At 44.9% G+C, this 17,642-nt stretch overlaps 1 protein-coding gene across 2 annotated transcripts in view; it reads right to left on the bottom strand.

Moving 5' to 3' along the window:
* Nucleotides 1–17,205, bottom strand: part of BCL9L (BCL9 like) — a 172,267-nt gene extending 155,062 nt beyond the window's left edge. For both annotated transcript variants that reach the window (XM_061550894.1, XM_061550892.1), the window contains exon 1: nucleotides 16,810–17,205. The gene's annotated coding sequence lies outside the window, so the exon portion shown is untranslated. The remainder of the gene's footprint in view (nucleotides 1–16,809) is intronic.
* Between the last annotated feature and the right edge of the window lie 437 nt (nucleotides 17,206–17,642).

The following is a 17,642-nucleotide window of genomic DNA, read 5'->3' on the forward strand; positions in this document are numbered from 1 at the left end:
GAGGGAAGCTGGGCTGAGTACAGACGGCCTAGGATTTCAAACTTACCATATTCTCTGGATTAGAGGATCTATTTTTTTTAACCCTGTATTTTAAAACCAACGTTGGACGTGCGTCTCATACGGAGAATAAATGTTATCTTCCAGAAGACGCACTTTAACTTTAGAACAATATTCCGGAAGTTTGTACTCCAAAGCAAATCGGTGACCAGCGCAGAGAACCAGGCGTTCAGAATCAACATCGAGAAAACCAAATCTCAATATTTTTAAGCAACCCGTTCATTCTAGATTTGAAGCTTTTGTGACTGCAAGGATTCATATTATTAGGTTTTTTCGTTAAAGTCACGTAGGTAAAAAAATCAAATTAAAATTAATAAAAGTAAAATATTTTACTTTTATTAATAAAAAAAAAATCTTTTTTTTACCTACGTTACTTTACCGAAAAAACCTAATAATATCAACCCATTCATAATGATCTTCAGGAAGACGACTCTCCATATAATACTGCATTCTGTTTAACACGTAAGCTTTCGCGACCAATATTATCCATAATAGAGGTTTTCGGGTTAGATTGCGTAAATATATAAATGTGTCGTTAAACCCGCCACCACCCGACACAGCCAATTAGTAAGGTTTGTGACGTAAACAACGTGACCAATTTGTTACTAGTACAGCACACCGGTGTGTTGGAGAGCAAATCCACAACATTTACAATCTGAGTAAAACGTTTCGCCAGTAATTAGAACTAGCAACACAAGGCGACAGCCAGATTTGTGGAGAAATCCTCCTGTTTCAGTCGAATTGCATTGTCAATTATAAGATGCACTTTTATTCAAAATGCCTCCAACGTCTAGGGTATGTCTTCCTTTCCAAAGGGGTCTGATCATCTGGTGAATACAATGATTCCTTTCGGCCATAACTCCACACTGTTTGACCAAGTGACCTATCCCAGCCATCGAAATGCTTAGAATAGTGTAAACTGTATTTTGTGTGCAGTATATAATGCGACCCAGAATACAATTAAGTTAATTCCTCATAAAATCAAAGGTGTTGCACATGTGACATACCCTTTGATGTTCCTAAAAGCCAAATAACAGTCAGGGGACATGCATAAAAACGCATACAATTTGATTACAGTTTATGCTACTTGAATTATTCATATTTTCACCATTAAAAAAAATCCACCAATGACCTAAACAGATGGTGGTAAAAATAAATTCATCCACACCTTTCAAATAACTATCAAATCGAACTGTTCATTAAGAGAAATTTAAAACAAAATGACTTGGCATAAAACTACCACACTTCAGAATACAAATATAATTTTCCGCAAAAAAAGGTTAAAAAGTTATCTTAGACATTTCAAGTAGTTTATGATCTATGATCAAGGCTAAATTGTTTCTCTATGATTGTGCCATTTGTTTTACAGAATTTTGTTAATCCACTGCTGGATGAAAGCTTTCCCACTCGCATACTTCACGTGAGTCAGTGAGTTAGTGCAGAAGGGAGTGACAAATCTTGCTTGGAAACATTCTGATATGCCCCCCCCCCCCCTCAAATTTAGACCCCATTGTGCTTATTGGCATCATGTCACGATACGAAGAATCCAATCGGATCACTCGCCGAGCAATGCCAACAATAAAAGTGGATATCGCAGAGTTACCACTGAAATCCCGTAAAGCGGTCCACACAGCGGAGGCAGCATTCTCCTGCCCCATTCTACCACGAGAGTAGTAATATTCGTCGCACGACAGTCCAACTGCTGTGTTTGATACTCAGAGCTGAAAGTTTGGTCAAATTAAGTACAGAATCAAATTAAATGTGATGGGCTATTTTTTGTGTGCAGTCACTCATAACTGCAAAGACCCTCCACTCACTACCCTTGAGAATCTGGTTTAATTACAGGCTGTATACAGAACTTAAACAAGCTGAAATATTGTATTCCTCAATTCATTGCTACAATGGAATTAAATATCACAGCACGAGTTACACATACAAAATCAATGGAGTTCATTTCATTATCTAGGGCATTTTTTACGACGAATGTTCACATTGAATTGTTTTTCACATCTAGAATACATAACATTACTGTAATTCATCTTGATTTGAAGCTTTCGTGACTGCAGGAATCAATGCTCTTTGGTTTTCGGTAAAGTCATGTAGGTATAAAAATAAACAATTATTTTTTGCTGTAATTAAACAATAAACTGCATGGCACTGCAATCGTATAGTTTCTTTTATAATTATTCCGTGTCAAAACAATAAAAGTTAGCACTTGGTAGATACCTAAACTTTATTTTATTTGTTTGCCACTACAAGTTTACAACAGGATAAACGAGCGTTTGTTGACATCACCGCCAATTCACGTCAACATCACTGGCACACGGACGCACGCACACTCACGCGGTAAAGCCAATGGTCACGCCACCACCAATCCTGGATCAGTCGCACGTTCTCTCTCGCATCTCAAAGACGAAGATCTCCCACATAGCATGAAAGGACTGTTGGAGCATCAGGTGCTGTTAGCGAGCACCTACGAAAGCCGGCACGGCACATGAGGGGGTGGGTGGCCAACACCACGCTCGGCCGCCTTTGTCTCCCCAGTGGTGATGTTTACACACTGCACCAGGTTTCAGGTTGAGTCGACCTAGGGGAGGCCCATAACCACTTCAGATAATCGTCACTGGTGTTGGCCATGATTGGGAATCGAACTCGGGTCACGAGGTTAGTAGCGCGGAGCGCCAACTGCTACACTACCGCTCCCGCATGTCACACGCGTACACGAAGACAAATATGTCTCGTATAGCCCTTTCCCCTGCTGCGGCAAAAGCGAGCAGCGCCACACTAGACCTTTGCATCCCCGGCGCTGAAGTGCGCACATCCAGGCATTCATGTATGGCCTAGTCAGACGAGAGGGGCCACACGCAGGAGCAGGCTCAGGACCACTCACCAAGCATGTGGGAATATGGTCAAGAATCGAACTGGGGTCACCAGGCTTGTAGGGGCAGCATGTGAACCATTGCCACCCCCAGCACTCCACACAGACGCACGAGCTGTACCTACAATGGTGGACAGTGCTCTTTAGAACTCACTGAAACTAAACGATTTTATATTTTAGCAGGTAAGGCCCACTGAGCTATATAGCTCGTTTTCAAAAGTGACCTGGCCACAAATTACTGCTCAACGAAATGGCGTATTACGTGGAAAGTTATATTAGCCAAATACTCGAAACGCTTGTTGTTTCTAAAGGTGGAGGGAAAAACCGGAGGACCCAGAGAAAATGTCACTTGACCACGGGGAGAACATGCAACTCCAAATATACAGGTGTCAGGGTAGGGATCAAACCCAGGACCTCCTGTATACCAGGTGAAGTAGTTAATATCTCGGCACTAAAAGCCAGCTTCTATCGCTATAGCATCATGAGAGGGGCGCAAAAGATATACAGCAGAAATGCCAAAGGTGTATTATTAACCGATGTTTGCATATTACAGTTACTTCAAGTTTCAGGTGGAGCAGTGGCACAGTGGTTAGCACACTGCTGCATGAACCTGAAGACCTGAGTGAGTTCCATTCCCAGCCACGGCCACCATCAGTGGCGACTGATATCCGAATGGGTCCTGCCACCCCTCCCTCTTTGACCAAAGCGCAAAGACTAGCGTAGTGAAGTGTGGTTAAACGACTCTGATCAACACGGTATGGGGAGGGAGGCCTTCATCCAGCATTTCATTGTTGAAGGGCTCAAAAAAAATGAAATGTTCAGCACACATGTCTATAAATCATATGCAATGGCAATGTTACTACTGGTATCCAAGATTGGACAGGAAGACATACACCATGCATTGACATGCACCACTGAGCGAGTGCACAAAGTGCCAATTCATGTTAGTGCCCTTTTCATCCAGGTTAGAGATCTCCGAGATCCATTATCTCTTTTGCAAGAGACCTGGGGTGACCATATTATTGTAAGGCAGAGGGGCTTTTGCGGTTTTCTGTTGTCTACGTTGCTATGAACAGGTTTTTTTGAATATGAAACGTGGGAACTCATGATACAGTAGTTCACAAACGCCCACTTCTGACGAATGATTCACAGGTACGGGTGTTAAGTCACGAATTAAGTAACATGCGTTTAGGATAGAAGTCGATTATAATTCGTATTTGGCTCACGTAGCGTCAGCACTAGTATGTTGACATTGGAGGAAAACACCTCTCGTCTGAGGTTGTAATACCTGTGTGATTCATATTATCTACAGCAACAAAAGCGTCATCTAGAATTCCGATTACCCACCACACAAACACTTCCCGTCATAGGTGACTATTCACATACAGTATTTCACGTCGCGTTTTTTTGCGAAACAGCATTTTCTGTTTTCGCAGATTGGAGGAGTCGGTCGTCAAAGAATTACCCGCGGGGTTATCCGTAACAACGCTGAAGCTTCCGGATAATGTTGTCTCCGTATCTTTTTTGTGGAAAAGAGGAGCCGATCAGTAAATGTATCCTTTCATTGATTGGAAAAAAATCCAAAATTCAAAGTGGTTTCATCTGGAACTCGTACACATTTCTTCATATCCCGTGAACTTCATTCATAGGCCAAAACTTCCATGCGTTCTGTGAAATTCAAATTCGAATGAACTTTTTTTTTCGTAATTTTTTTGTTAACAATATGAATCTATGGGGAAATTCATCCCATTACCAAGTATTTATCCGTATATATTTTTTTGCTCATAAAGTGAAGCCAATTTCACGGATAACCCAGCAGATAATAAGATCCTCCATATTTGGCTCTCAAATCACTGCGGACAAGAAGAGTTCTGTATTCCAATTGCAAAATAAACCGGGCCACACATGATTAAACCACTGTACTTATTTGCCTAACGTTATGTAGTTCGCAAAGCAAGCACTATACTCTGGTGGTATAAATTGATTGGAAAAAAATACATATATAACAGTTGAGTAGCTTACTTGTACAATTCGTGCAGCCGAAAAGGAGCCATTGGCAGCTAAACATCTGTGTAAACACAGTCGCTCATCCCAAAAGGAGTTCCAAAGGACAGCGGCGCTAGCCAAACCAAATGAGCTGAGCGTTTCCCATTGGTCCAAGTGCCTCTGCCCAGCTCAAGTAAACAGTACATTGCACCTTATCCCCCCCACCAGCCAACTCCGTTCCAAATGCACCCCACCTCCACAACAACACTCACTCACTCTGCCACAAAAACAAAGATCCCACATATAGCCTTAACAGACTGTTGGGGCAAGTGCTGTTAGCGAGCACCTATGAAGGCCGGAACGGCACACAAGGGGGTGGGTGGTCAGCACCACGCCCGACCGCCTTTGTCTCCCCAGTGGCGATGTTTTAACACACCGTACCAGGTATTTGAGGCTGAGTCAGGTATTTGAGGCTGAGTCACCCTAGGGGAGGCCCAGCATCAGTTCAGATAATCGTCACTGGTGTTGTCCGCGAGCAGGAATCGAACTCAGCTCGCTGAGTTCGTAGCGCAGAGCGCTAACCGCTACACTGCCGCTCCCCACACACACACGCATGACAGTGCAGTACAACGCGTACGGACTCCTGCACACAGAACCAATGCCAGTGTGTGTGTGCGAAAGGGCCTCCCCTCCTATAGTGAGTTATTTATCCAATTTTGGCAAGCAGGCCAGACGAGCTTGGAGAGACGTGGGATTCACCCACGCTTTGCCCCACCAAAAGCGATCCGCCAACAGACCCGCCCGCGCGTAACGTGCCCATGGGTGGCAGCAGGTGGACCGGTGGCAAATGCGGGCGAAGAAACCCGCCGATGACTTCACGGGAGGAATTAAAGCCGACGGTTCCCATATTCCTACACCATGGGGGCTTGCGCACACGCACACGCACGGTAGGGCTGCCGATAACATTCGCAGTCTAAAGCACGCGTGCGCGCTTACGTTAAAAGCTTGGTGAAGTATGGTCATACAACCCCCCCCCACTCCCACATTGACAAAACCTGGAATGGGGAGGCATTCATCCATGAGGTGAGCGATCTTTTCCTGTACTTTTCAAGTTGTATTCAACAGGGCAACGCACACTAAGGGTGAGGGATAAGTGGCGCACTGGTTAGTACGATGTGCACTAAAACCCGGCGACCCGGTGTTAAATTCCTGGCCGAGGCCAACAACAGCGGAAAGTGATGTCTGACCCCCCCCCCCACCGACTCCCCCCATCACCAACCCGCACTGGACAGCAGTGAACTTGCAAAAGGCTTCTTGGTTCTTTCGGTAAAGTCACGTAGAATGGAAATAATAAGATAATACGAATAAAACATAATAAAATAATTCTCACGACGTTTCGGCCACAACGCAAGCGGCCGTTCTCAGGTGGAGAACAGGTCTGCTTGCGTTGTGGCCGAAACGTGGTGAGAATTATTTTATTATGTTTTATTTGTATTATTTTATTATTTCCATTTTACGTGGCTTTACCGAAAGAACCAAGAAGATGAATCCCTGCAGTCACGAAAGCTTTAAATCGAAATTTGCAAAAGGCTGTCAATTATGAACCCACATCATCTCCTCTGTTATGATAAAACCATGCGTGGATTGAGGCAACATCACATGAGTTTGGTCGAATATTTGTTTTTGTTATCTTGCCCTGGAAAAACAATCGACCGCTTAACCAATGTAAAACGTTCACCGCATTCTCTGGATTTTAAAAGACGCTCAGTAAAGTAAGACCCACCACCCCAAACTCGTGGCCGTTGTCAAAACATTATACAAATCTGGTCGTGTACTCTACATACACACAGGCTACCTGAATTGTAAGATGCTCCCCAAATGTTTTTAAACACGATAATAGGGTTTTCCCCTTTTATCTGCCAACAAAACAGGTGTTAAGATGTTAAAACACCAAACTGAAACCTTTTACAAGGAATCATGTCTGCATTAACCACTATGCTTGTGGTCAGAATGCAAACAAAAAAGCACTCTGATGATATATGCATTGTTCTTGAAACTGATTGGTCCACACCAGAGACAGCTTTCTTTTGAGCCTCTTCTCAAAGGGTTTTAGGCCAGAGGACGCCAAAAGGCGTACAGCCCAAAGACAATGCACTATCAGAGTAATGAGAGCTCGGGGTGAGTTTCTACATCATGGGATCTCCTTTGCCAGTACCAAAAACACCTCTGAAAACAGCCCATCATCCAGACAATACGATAATGATTTAACACAGCACCATGTGCTACTGCACGTAACATTATACATTGTACATCCCTCGTCGTGAACGCTTACCAACCCAAACCTTACATTTGCTGTTACATGAAGATGCTACACTGGAATCATGAAATCATGGGGCTTCTACACAACCGACCAATGCGCGTGTCAGGAGAAGCAACCCATGGATCATCTCCTCAAGATGCCCTGCAGCACCCACAATGCACTCCTCAACATTTAGCATGCCAACAGCAGAAGCGGTGGCCTGTGCAGAATATTTGGAGAAGACCCATATAGGTTGAATAGGAGACACGTCGACGAAAAAGGACTAGATTTTATTTCTCGAAACATCGCGGGTTTCCCCTGCTTAACAGCTTCACGTTGATGATGACAAAAATAAGGAAACCTACGCAAGTGTGAAAGGGAGCTGTGCGAACCACAATAGGAGTGCAAGCAAGCAAGACGACAAGACAAAGATCCACCATATAGCCTCAACAGAGAGTAGGGGCAAGTGCTCTTAGCGAGCACCTGTGAAGGGCGGCACGGCACACGAGAAGGTGGGTGGTCAGCACCACGCCCGACCGCCTTTGTCTCCCCAGTGGCGATATTTTAACACTCATTTGAGGCCGTGTCGGCCTAGGGGCAGTCCAGGATTGGTACAAATAATAGTCACTTATGTTGGCCACGAGCGAGAATCCAACTCGGCTCGCCGGGTTTCGTAACGCAGCACGCTAACTAACCGCTACACTGCGGCTCCCCACACACACAAGACACACACAAGACACACACACACGGAATCAGGTTGCGGAGCTTACAGCTGTCACGCCGGCTATAATGCAGTCGCGGCACAGCCGGAGTGAATCAATGCGGGTGGGTGTACAACACCTGGTTTAATAAGCTCGCCGAATGAGATAATGTTTAATTTTGTAGCGTGGCCTAATTGAGTAATAGTTGTCCGTATTAGGCCTGTGACCTTACCGTGCCACCAGCGGCTATATACGCGGTATATAGATCAGCGCCAAGCAACAAACGCAGTGTGACACTGCGGTGTGCACAGCATTGTTCACGTCACAGCTGGCAGTGCTGCTCCTGAGGATGATCACATCCAAGTTCAAATCCTGACCAGGGATGACTCTGCGGTTAATCCGCCCCACCCACCCACTCCTGCTAGAGTTGGTATAAAATGAGTACCACCTTGTTGATTTGAAGCTTTCGTAACTGCAGGAATCCATACTCTTTACATGCTAATTTCTCACATTAACATCACTAAACCCCGGCCACATCTTTATAACCCTTGGGCTACACCCATTTCAAACCTTTTAAAACAGTCTGCCTCAGCAGCAGACCATGCTTTCACACCTGATGACGGACGCTTGTGTTGCGCCCGAAACGTCGTGATTTATTTTATTTTATACCTACGTGAGTTTACCGAAAAACCAAAGAGTACCACCTTGTTAACCACAAAACAGGAAATAATCGTCGAGCGTCGTTTGTAAAGAATGTAAACAAATAAATAAGCAGCCAGAGAGCATGCCTCCTTCCCATATTTGTCTATCCACATCAAACAAAGGCATTTTAAACACATTACATCATTTGCACGGCTTTATGAGAGTGCATCTCATCAGCAACACTGGTTCCATGCAAGCAAACTCTGGACCAGTCTCGACATTCAAAGTCTCATCAGCAGATTCAAGCTTGCTGAAACCAATGCGGAATACATGTCTGATGTGTATTAAAGCAAAGACCCTTTCTGTTAGAAACGGGTATTAAACCAATGCTTCTGACAACAGTAGAGGCAAGTCTCTTAAATACTCCGCCTTTGTTAACACGTAAGTCTGAATGGGTACATCACACTTAGTTGATCCGTAGGTTAGTGGAGACCCTTCTGCTAAGAGTGGCGTGAGCAAGTCATTGCAGGGCTGCACCTTTACCAGCTTAAACCCGACACAGTTAAATGTCAAATTAACATTTTCATATTACAGTACATCCTGTCAAGTCAGCATATTGTGTCTTAGTCATCTCCTATGGTCGGGACATAATGTTACAGAATACATTCTCTCCTGCAGGTCAAAGAAAGCCAGCAGAAAATCATCATCTTCAACATTAGCCATGATCAATCCACTGCTGCATGAAGGCCCCTTTAAGTTACCACCATTTCTCACGATTCTCTTAAAAACCTCAACTTCCTGACCATGTCTTTGAGGGTTTGGGACAATTTTATCCGTTTGCTTCGAATAACCCATCCCTCACTGCCACCAATGTAACTCTCCATGAATCCATTAACGTGCTCGTTACATCCCTCATTTAAAACGGTGACATCGACCGAATCAATTTGATCCCACACGCATTTGAATCTGGCGTGACACAAGCCGCGCTTCAACACAGCCAAAGGAAGAGGGCTAAAAAAAACGAAGTGCCAAGCAAAACCAAAATAGTTCGCGTCAAAAAAATCAAGGTCAGCGGGCCCAGCTCGTTTTAGACTAAACTCTAAGCAGATGATCGGATTGGTTTGGTATTGCATATGCGCCATCATCTCATGAAACTTTAAATACCGACGATAATTATCTTGAGCAGCAGTGTACGAAAAACGTTTGCGTTCACAAAAACATAAATTTTGCCTTTGGGTCCTCGTGTTCAACTGCCGTATTCGTAAACGTCCGTGACGCAATGGCGATTTACAGCTCTAATTCAGTGGCGGCTACAGTTACAAAATCCTCATTTGCACGGCCTCCAATAGACCTCGGTCGAATAGTGCAACGGTAATCTGTGATCCGCAGTAAATTCACAAATCCAGCCATTAAAAAAAAAAGTCCCTGGCAGCCAGCGCAATCACCATCAAACCATTATTATTTCCGTGGCGATATTTCAGCACTGCATCAAAAGAACATTTCACAATCTTCTCCAAGTGTCAAACGAACGTGGCACTTTTTATCCCCCCCCTCCCAACCCGACATGCACATTCCCTTCTAAATCAATTTAATTTACGGCACTTGCCTTATCTATGTTTCCGTGCGGCAAACAACATCTGTCTGGTAAAGGTCCAATAAGATTTACAAATTCAGGCTCTGTATTTTTAAATATAAACCAAGCAGTTTTTATTCCTCCTACAGTGTTATCGGAGTCTTGGTAAGAGTGGTGTTTGGCTTAAGAGTTCTAATGTTCGGCTCATAAAAGGTTAGGGGGAAAAAACGTTGCACTTTTCTGTGAGAATTGGGCTCCTCGATTATCAGCGAGGTACTCGGCACAAGCGTGATCATTTATTTCAAAAAAACCTTAGTTTTCTTGAGTGCGTTTTCAGAAATAGCTACTGGACCAACTATCTGTTCAGCAAAAACGGAAGGACCTATTTCCTCTTTTTGCTAGCCATCGAACAAAGACGGTCACTGCATCACGCGCTCAGATTCTGCGGCCGTCCGGAACGCTTTTCCGTCCGATATTAGGAAGCCACTGGAGTTATGTACTTTTAAATCTAAATTGAAAACTAATTTCTTTGGAACTGCTTTTTGTGTTCAGCTTGTTGTCCTTCCCCCACACCTTCGATTAGCACGGTTGGCTACGTACAGTGCGAAAGAAGTTCAACGTACACGCATGCATATACGTCGTGTTGATATTCATCGCATTGTGCAGTTACTCAACCAAAATGTCATCAGACCGACCGTCGGAAAGCGGTGTGACATCGTGCCACCACGTCGGGTGAGATGGCTTCAAAGGATTGAACATCGAGCACTCATCCTCCAATAGATTCACCAACTCCCCATCCCCGCCAGTCTCCGATGTGCCCAAAAAAATTACAGGCGACCACCACCTTTACGTGGCACAAAAAAAACCGCATTCTTCTCTTAAACAACGCTTACCCTCCATGTATATTACTTCTGCCGGGGCCTCGACTCACAGCAGCGTATCGCCTTACAGGGGTTATTTTAGGCTATAAAAACAAGAAGCCACATTTCTCGCTTTAAAACAAAGGACGGGCAAAATGTAAAAAAAAATTAAATGTAACTGCTGGTCGGTTAGACAAAGTGATTATTGCTGCATACCCGGGGCGCTTAAATCCAGTGCTCGAAAACGAGATTTCACAGCTTGCTGCAAAGTTGTTACTTATATATTACGCATACATTCGCTGCTGCTGCTGTCACCCTGAAAGCCGGACGCTCTTCTTTGTTTATGAATTGCATGTATTTTCCTGCACACTGTATTACGGAGTGTCGCACTATCACTGTGGAAAACCTGCTGAATAAACTACTAACCCAGAGGCAGACCGTCAACACGAGCAGCAGCAGCAGCAGCATAGAAAAAGTACAAACCCAACATGTTTACATGGCTTGTAAGTGCCACACACTTTGCGCCAATGCGTGGTGTCTGTGTGGCCTGTAACAATAAGTCGGGGGCATTATTTCTGTAATGCGATTCATCCACTCGGCACTTCAGAACACCCAGCAACTGAGAAAACGGGCGACCCCAAGGGTGTCAATTTGGCCACTTTATTTCGCTCGGATAAGAGAACCATCCTCAAGAGACACAGAGGCAGGGGGAGACATCGCTAACAAAAGACACAGACAAAGCTCCCCCGTATAGCCTTAACAGACTGTTAGGGCAAGTGTTGTTAGCCAGCACCTATGAAGGCCGGCACGGCACACGAGGGGGTGAGTGGGCGGCTAGCACCACGCCTGGCCGCCTTTGTCTCCCCAGTGGCAATATTTACACACCGCACCAGCTACTAATTTGAGGCTGAGTCGACCTAGGGGAGGCCCAGGACCAGTACAGATAATCGTCACTGGTGTTGGCCGTGAGCGGGAATTGAACTCGGGTCCCCTGGTTAGAAGCGCTAACCGCTACACCACCGGAATGGAATTATGACCGAGCGTGCGGTAACTGCCTTCTCACGATCAAACCACAACAAAAAAGCGCCTCACCCTAGAATTTCTCGCGTTGCTAGCACGCACGTTTCTTGAGAAGCAGCCACTCAAACAGGGTGTGTGGCGGGCACCCCCGTGACCCGAAATGCCTCACAGATGCAGCCCTCCACAGCCCGCAAGAGGTGCTGCTGCTGCTGCTTGCTGGCTTCCATGTTAAGCTGAATGCGTCTTAAAACGCGTGTTCATACACGACCAGGGCAACATACAGAGTGCGCATTGGACACGTCTGTCGTTTAGCTCACTTGCAAAGTTTAGAGTGTGCGGTAACGTTGAAGGGCCACCATAACGTAAGAATTGTCTATATATGGGGCGCAAAGGAATTTACTTGCAGTGCCGCGGTATGGTGGAGATGAAATGCTTAATCTCAATCGTGGAATACAGACTCCAATCATTCTGATTTTCACAACGAGAGCAAAAAAAACGGATTTGAAGAATTTTTCTGAACAATTAGCCTCTTAACACGAACATCAAAATCATGATCTTTATTTAGACTGGAGGAATCCAATGATAAGCATAGAAAAGAAGACCTACACAGTGTATTAAATGCATGTGTTTTGTGTATGTATTGAATTAAGGTTACCTTTGTATATTTCTTCATTGCTGTACTATTATTGTACTATTCTGTATGTTTATGTTCGCAAGCATAATGTGGAACTGAATAACGTGCATTCCGAATGCAAATCAATCACGTAAGATTCAGAAAAAAAGTTGTGTCTACCATTGAACAGATATATACTCTCAAACCAGACAAATGAACATCAATGATTCCTGACGTGTATAGACGATGAAAAGGCGTTTTCATTCAGTTGAAACCGAACCTGTGTGCCGAGCTCTCGCAAATCCGAGGGCATGAGTAAAAAAACACGTAGAAATTATCAAACTCATTTAGAAACATGGAGAAAGTATCGAAACCCATTTGTAGGCGTTGAACCGGTACACTGAAAACAGAATAAAAGTGGTATAACACAAATCACAGGAGGAGTAATAGCACAGGAACATTAGCGGACATTATCCAAAAATTTGATTGGGGAAGTTAAGGCATGAACCTAGTATTAACCATCTCATTCCCCGATGGTATAGTCATTATAACAACAAATGAAAGCGAAATACAGCGAATGATTTAACAATTGAACAAAGGGTATGAAGTTGGCTTCAAGATAAATTGTATGAACCAAAACAAAAGTCATTTATAAGTTTGCTCAGTTAAAGGGTTATAATTGTTGTGGGGTCACTGTAAGACAACAGAGAATGTGTTGTATAGCTAGGGCAATCATGGATGGAAGATTGAGTTCACATTGATCAAACAGAGGTGAACTTGAACAGGATAGTGTTTTTTTGTAAAACTGCTTTTGAACATAAAAACACCATATCAATGTGAAGACCATTTTAAATCGGTACATATAATCCATTATAACATGAATCAGAGATATGGAGAGAGTGACAAGTAATATGGAACAAAATATTGTTTTTCAGTGCACAAAGTGTGGAGTAATGCATGACCGGAATGACAATGAAATATGAGCAAGTGGATCAGGAAACAAACCCAAATCAGAAACATGGACTGGTAAGGAAGGCAAGTCGGCTTGAGCAGGACACAATGCTAGGGACAAGGCTGGCCATGGGACGACACTGGTGATGGAATGGCAGCTAAAGGAGAGAATGAACTCAACGGGAAGACCATCGTGGAGATGGAGCGATGAGATCAGCTCACAAACAGCAGCAATGGCGAGAAAGATTGAGGAATTGCAAGTGGCCACACGGGGAGGGCCCTTCATCCAACTGTGGATAAATATACGATAATAATTCTAGATTTGAAGCTTTCGTGACTGCAAGGATTCATATTCGTCGTGATTTGTATTTTATTTTAATTTTACTTTTATTAATTAAATTGTTTTACCTACGTGACTTTACCGAAAAAACCTAAGAATATGAATCCGATAACTTGAAACAATACATAGCGTAGCATTATTTAAGTATGTAAAAAAAATCGTAAGTGGGATTAAGTTATACATATATTTTTAGAGATTCAAATTATGTTTACATTTATTTCTATAGCAGTGCCTTAAACTACAGGATTTTATTATCTTAAAAAAATGACGAATCTGTGTCCTTTATTAAATCAACGGTGAAAAGCCCTCCGAGAAGCGATATCACTTTTGACAAAGACATGCCCAGGCTGGCAGTGGTGGTTGCCAGTCCACTCGTGAAGGCCCTAAGCATAAATAATATTTGCGTGCATCACATCACTACAAACATCACAAGCTTGACAAGATACGTTACGTATTTACATCACAATTGTGTTCAATAATTAAGTGAACACACTGAGAACTATTACTTTAATGCGTGGTGTTATTAGAATGATGAGCTCTTTATGTGTACTGAATAAAGTTCAACATTTCCAGCTGATGACAGTAATTATTTGGTGCACTCACGATTTTTTTTGCCACGAGTTCACTTGGGGAACCCCAAGGGCCTTCTTTAGTGCTTAATTTCTCATGCCGGACGGTGACGACGACTAAACATTACAAAATTATTACAACACCACCGATGGACAACGCGCCAGCTTGCTTGAGCAGCTAGACGTCGTGAAACGTTGGACAACATGGAGAGGAGGGAGGGGGTGTGGAGGTGGAGGTGGAAACCCTCGGTGGCTACGCAGAAGCAAAAAGAAGAAGACAGCCAAACCAGTGGCATAAATGTCCTGGTCTAAAACCAAAATACACGCCACTTATCTCCTGGCCGAGTGGACTTTGGTCTAATGGTGTAAACAGATACAACGTTAAGCTCTCGACGGGTTCCATTTGTCGAAGCGAATCGCACTTTTTGGGGGGAGTCCCATGTGCATCTTGCCAGTCGCAATCTCTTGGCTAGTAACGAGAGCGGGCAGGAGAAACGAAATGCTTGAGCGTGCACTGCGTGGTGTCTCGTGTGTTCTTCATGTCAAATGGAGAAATCGCAATGAATTCAACAACAACAACAAAGGCCACACACACACAAACAAAGTTGTCACGGTTTTCAAACTCTCACTGGTCAATTTAGGGAGTTTAATGTTTTAGGGAGTTTAAGCGGCGGGCACGGCACTCACTAACTAACCCTGCTGCCAAAATGTAACGTTTTAGTGTCCGGTTGTATTATTCTAAATACAATGGAACATTTGTGTAGCAAGTTAGTGCTGATAACTTCCCATTAACACGGATACACAGTATATACGAGCCGTGTGTAAACAAGCAAGATGTAAGCACACAGTATATTATAAAGACACACAAACTATGCACACAGTGTGGACTGTACTTTAAAGACAACATCTAAATCGTGGATGTACAGCCAAGACATTGTGAAAATCCACTGCTGGATGAGTGCCTCCGCACGCCGTTGTGGCTTAGTAGCAATGTTTGACCATACTTCACCACGCTGGTCAATGGGGGGGGGGGGGTGGGGGGTAGGTGAAAACACACTGTCTTGAACAGGATATGAATACTTGCAACATAGATACACCCCCAGTATATAAACGTAGATTTAATGTGCGTTTAATAAACAAACGCTCACAATTAGCAGCAGAGGGAGGTGCCTTTCAATGCGTTGTGTCTCGATGCCGTTCCCAGTACTGCGATTGTCATGAACAATTATTGACAACATTCCAACATTACTGTACATTAGTGACATTGGCACGGCTTCGCAAAGTTTTAAATAACAACAATGATGATGATGCTACGTGGAGATTCTATGACCTTTCGTGAAATTATCCACGTGTCCTGCTTAATTCGTGGCATTACAGCACCGAGATGACCCATACGGAGTCAGTCATCTGACACGACACGGACATCATTACAAATAATACCATTAAACATCAGCACGAGCAAAAACAATCATCTCCTTTATAAAACAAAAACACTTTGTTTGCTGCTGTTGCTGTGTGAGCGAGAGACGAGCAAATATCCCAACATTGTTAACGTCAATAGCTAAGGGGATGATGATGGTGATGATGGTGGTGATGATGGTGGTGATGATGGTGGTGATGATGATGGTGATGATGATGGTGGTGGTGATGGTGGTGGTGATGGTGGTGGTGATGATGATGGTGATGATGGTGGTGGTGGTGGTGATGATGGTGGTGATGATGATGATGATGGTGGTGATGGTGATGATGATGGTGATGATGATGATGGTGGTGATGGTGATGATGATGGTGATGATGATGATGGTGATGATGATGATGATGGTGGTGATGATGATGGTGGTGATGATGGTGGTGATGATGGTGATGATGGTGGTGATGATGGTGGTGATGATGGTGGTGGTGGTGATGATGATGGTGGTGATGATGATGATGGTGGTGATGATGATGGTGGTGGTGGTGATGATGGTGGTGATGATGATGGTGGTGATGATGATGGTGATGATGGTGGTGATGATGGTGGTGATGATGATGGTGGTGATGATGATGGTGATGATGGTGGTGATGATGGTGGTGATGATGATGATGGTGATGATGATGGTGGTGATGATGATGGTGGTGATGATGATGGTGGTGATGATGATGGTGATGATAATGGTGATGATGGTGATGATGATGGTGGTGATGATAATGATGGTGGTGATGATGATGATGGTGATGATGGTGGTGATGATGGTGGTGATGATGATGGTGATGATGATGGTGGTGATGATGATGATGGTGATGCTGGTGATGATGATGATGATGTGTCGGTGTTACTCACAGACTCCCAGTGCTTGAGGGCAGCAGCAGCAGCCAGCAGCACTTCACATGACGCAGGGCAGCCCTGCTGCCCCCCTCACCCTCACGGCTCGCTGTCCTGCTTCCCCTGTGTGCCTTGCTGCCCTATATATAGAGACGACCATACACACACACACGCGCGCGCTCCTTCCTATATAGACTGTACGTATAGATTATAACATGAGGGCTATTACGCCGCTGTAAACACGACACCGACACTAATCATGTCCTAGCCCTACTATAACTACTACTGCTACAACCTTTCTACTTCAGTTGAGAGGGCTGTCGGTAAGCAAGCTGGGCTCGATAGCTTGCCCCACACACTCGGGGTTCCCGAGACGACTGTGCGAGTGGTACGAGTGTGGAGAGAGCATCGCCTTCCGCCCTCAAAGCGTGCGTCTGAAGCTCTCTCTCCAATCCCCTCCCCCCCCTCTCTCTCTGGGAGGCTTAACGCCCCGCCCCCTTTCTCACTAGCCCCGCCCCCTCCTCACACGCCCCGCCCCCTCTCCACACGCCCCGCCCCCTCTTCACACGCCCCGCCCACTCTATAACACGCCCCGCCCCCCTCTCTCTCTCACACGCCCCGCCCCCTCCTCCACACGCCCCGCCCCCTCTCTCACACGCCCCGCCCCCTCTCCACACGCCCCGCCCCCCTCTCTCACACGCCCCGCCCCCCTCTCCACACGCCCCGCCCCCTCTTCACACGCCCCGCCCCCCTCTCCACACGCCCCGCCCCCTCTTCACACGCCCCGCCCACTCTATAACACGCCCCGCCCCCCTCTCTCTCACACGCCCCGCCCCCTCTCTCACACGCCC

This window comes from Lethenteron reissneri, chromosome 13, assembly GCF_015708825.2.
Source record: "Lethenteron reissneri isolate LAM-NWPU_2019-01 chromosome 13, ASM1570882v1, whole genome shotgun sequence".
In the NCBI taxonomy this organism is placed as follows: Eukaryota; Metazoa; Chordata; class Hyperoartia; order Petromyzontiformes; family Petromyzontidae; genus Lethenteron; species Lethenteron reissneri.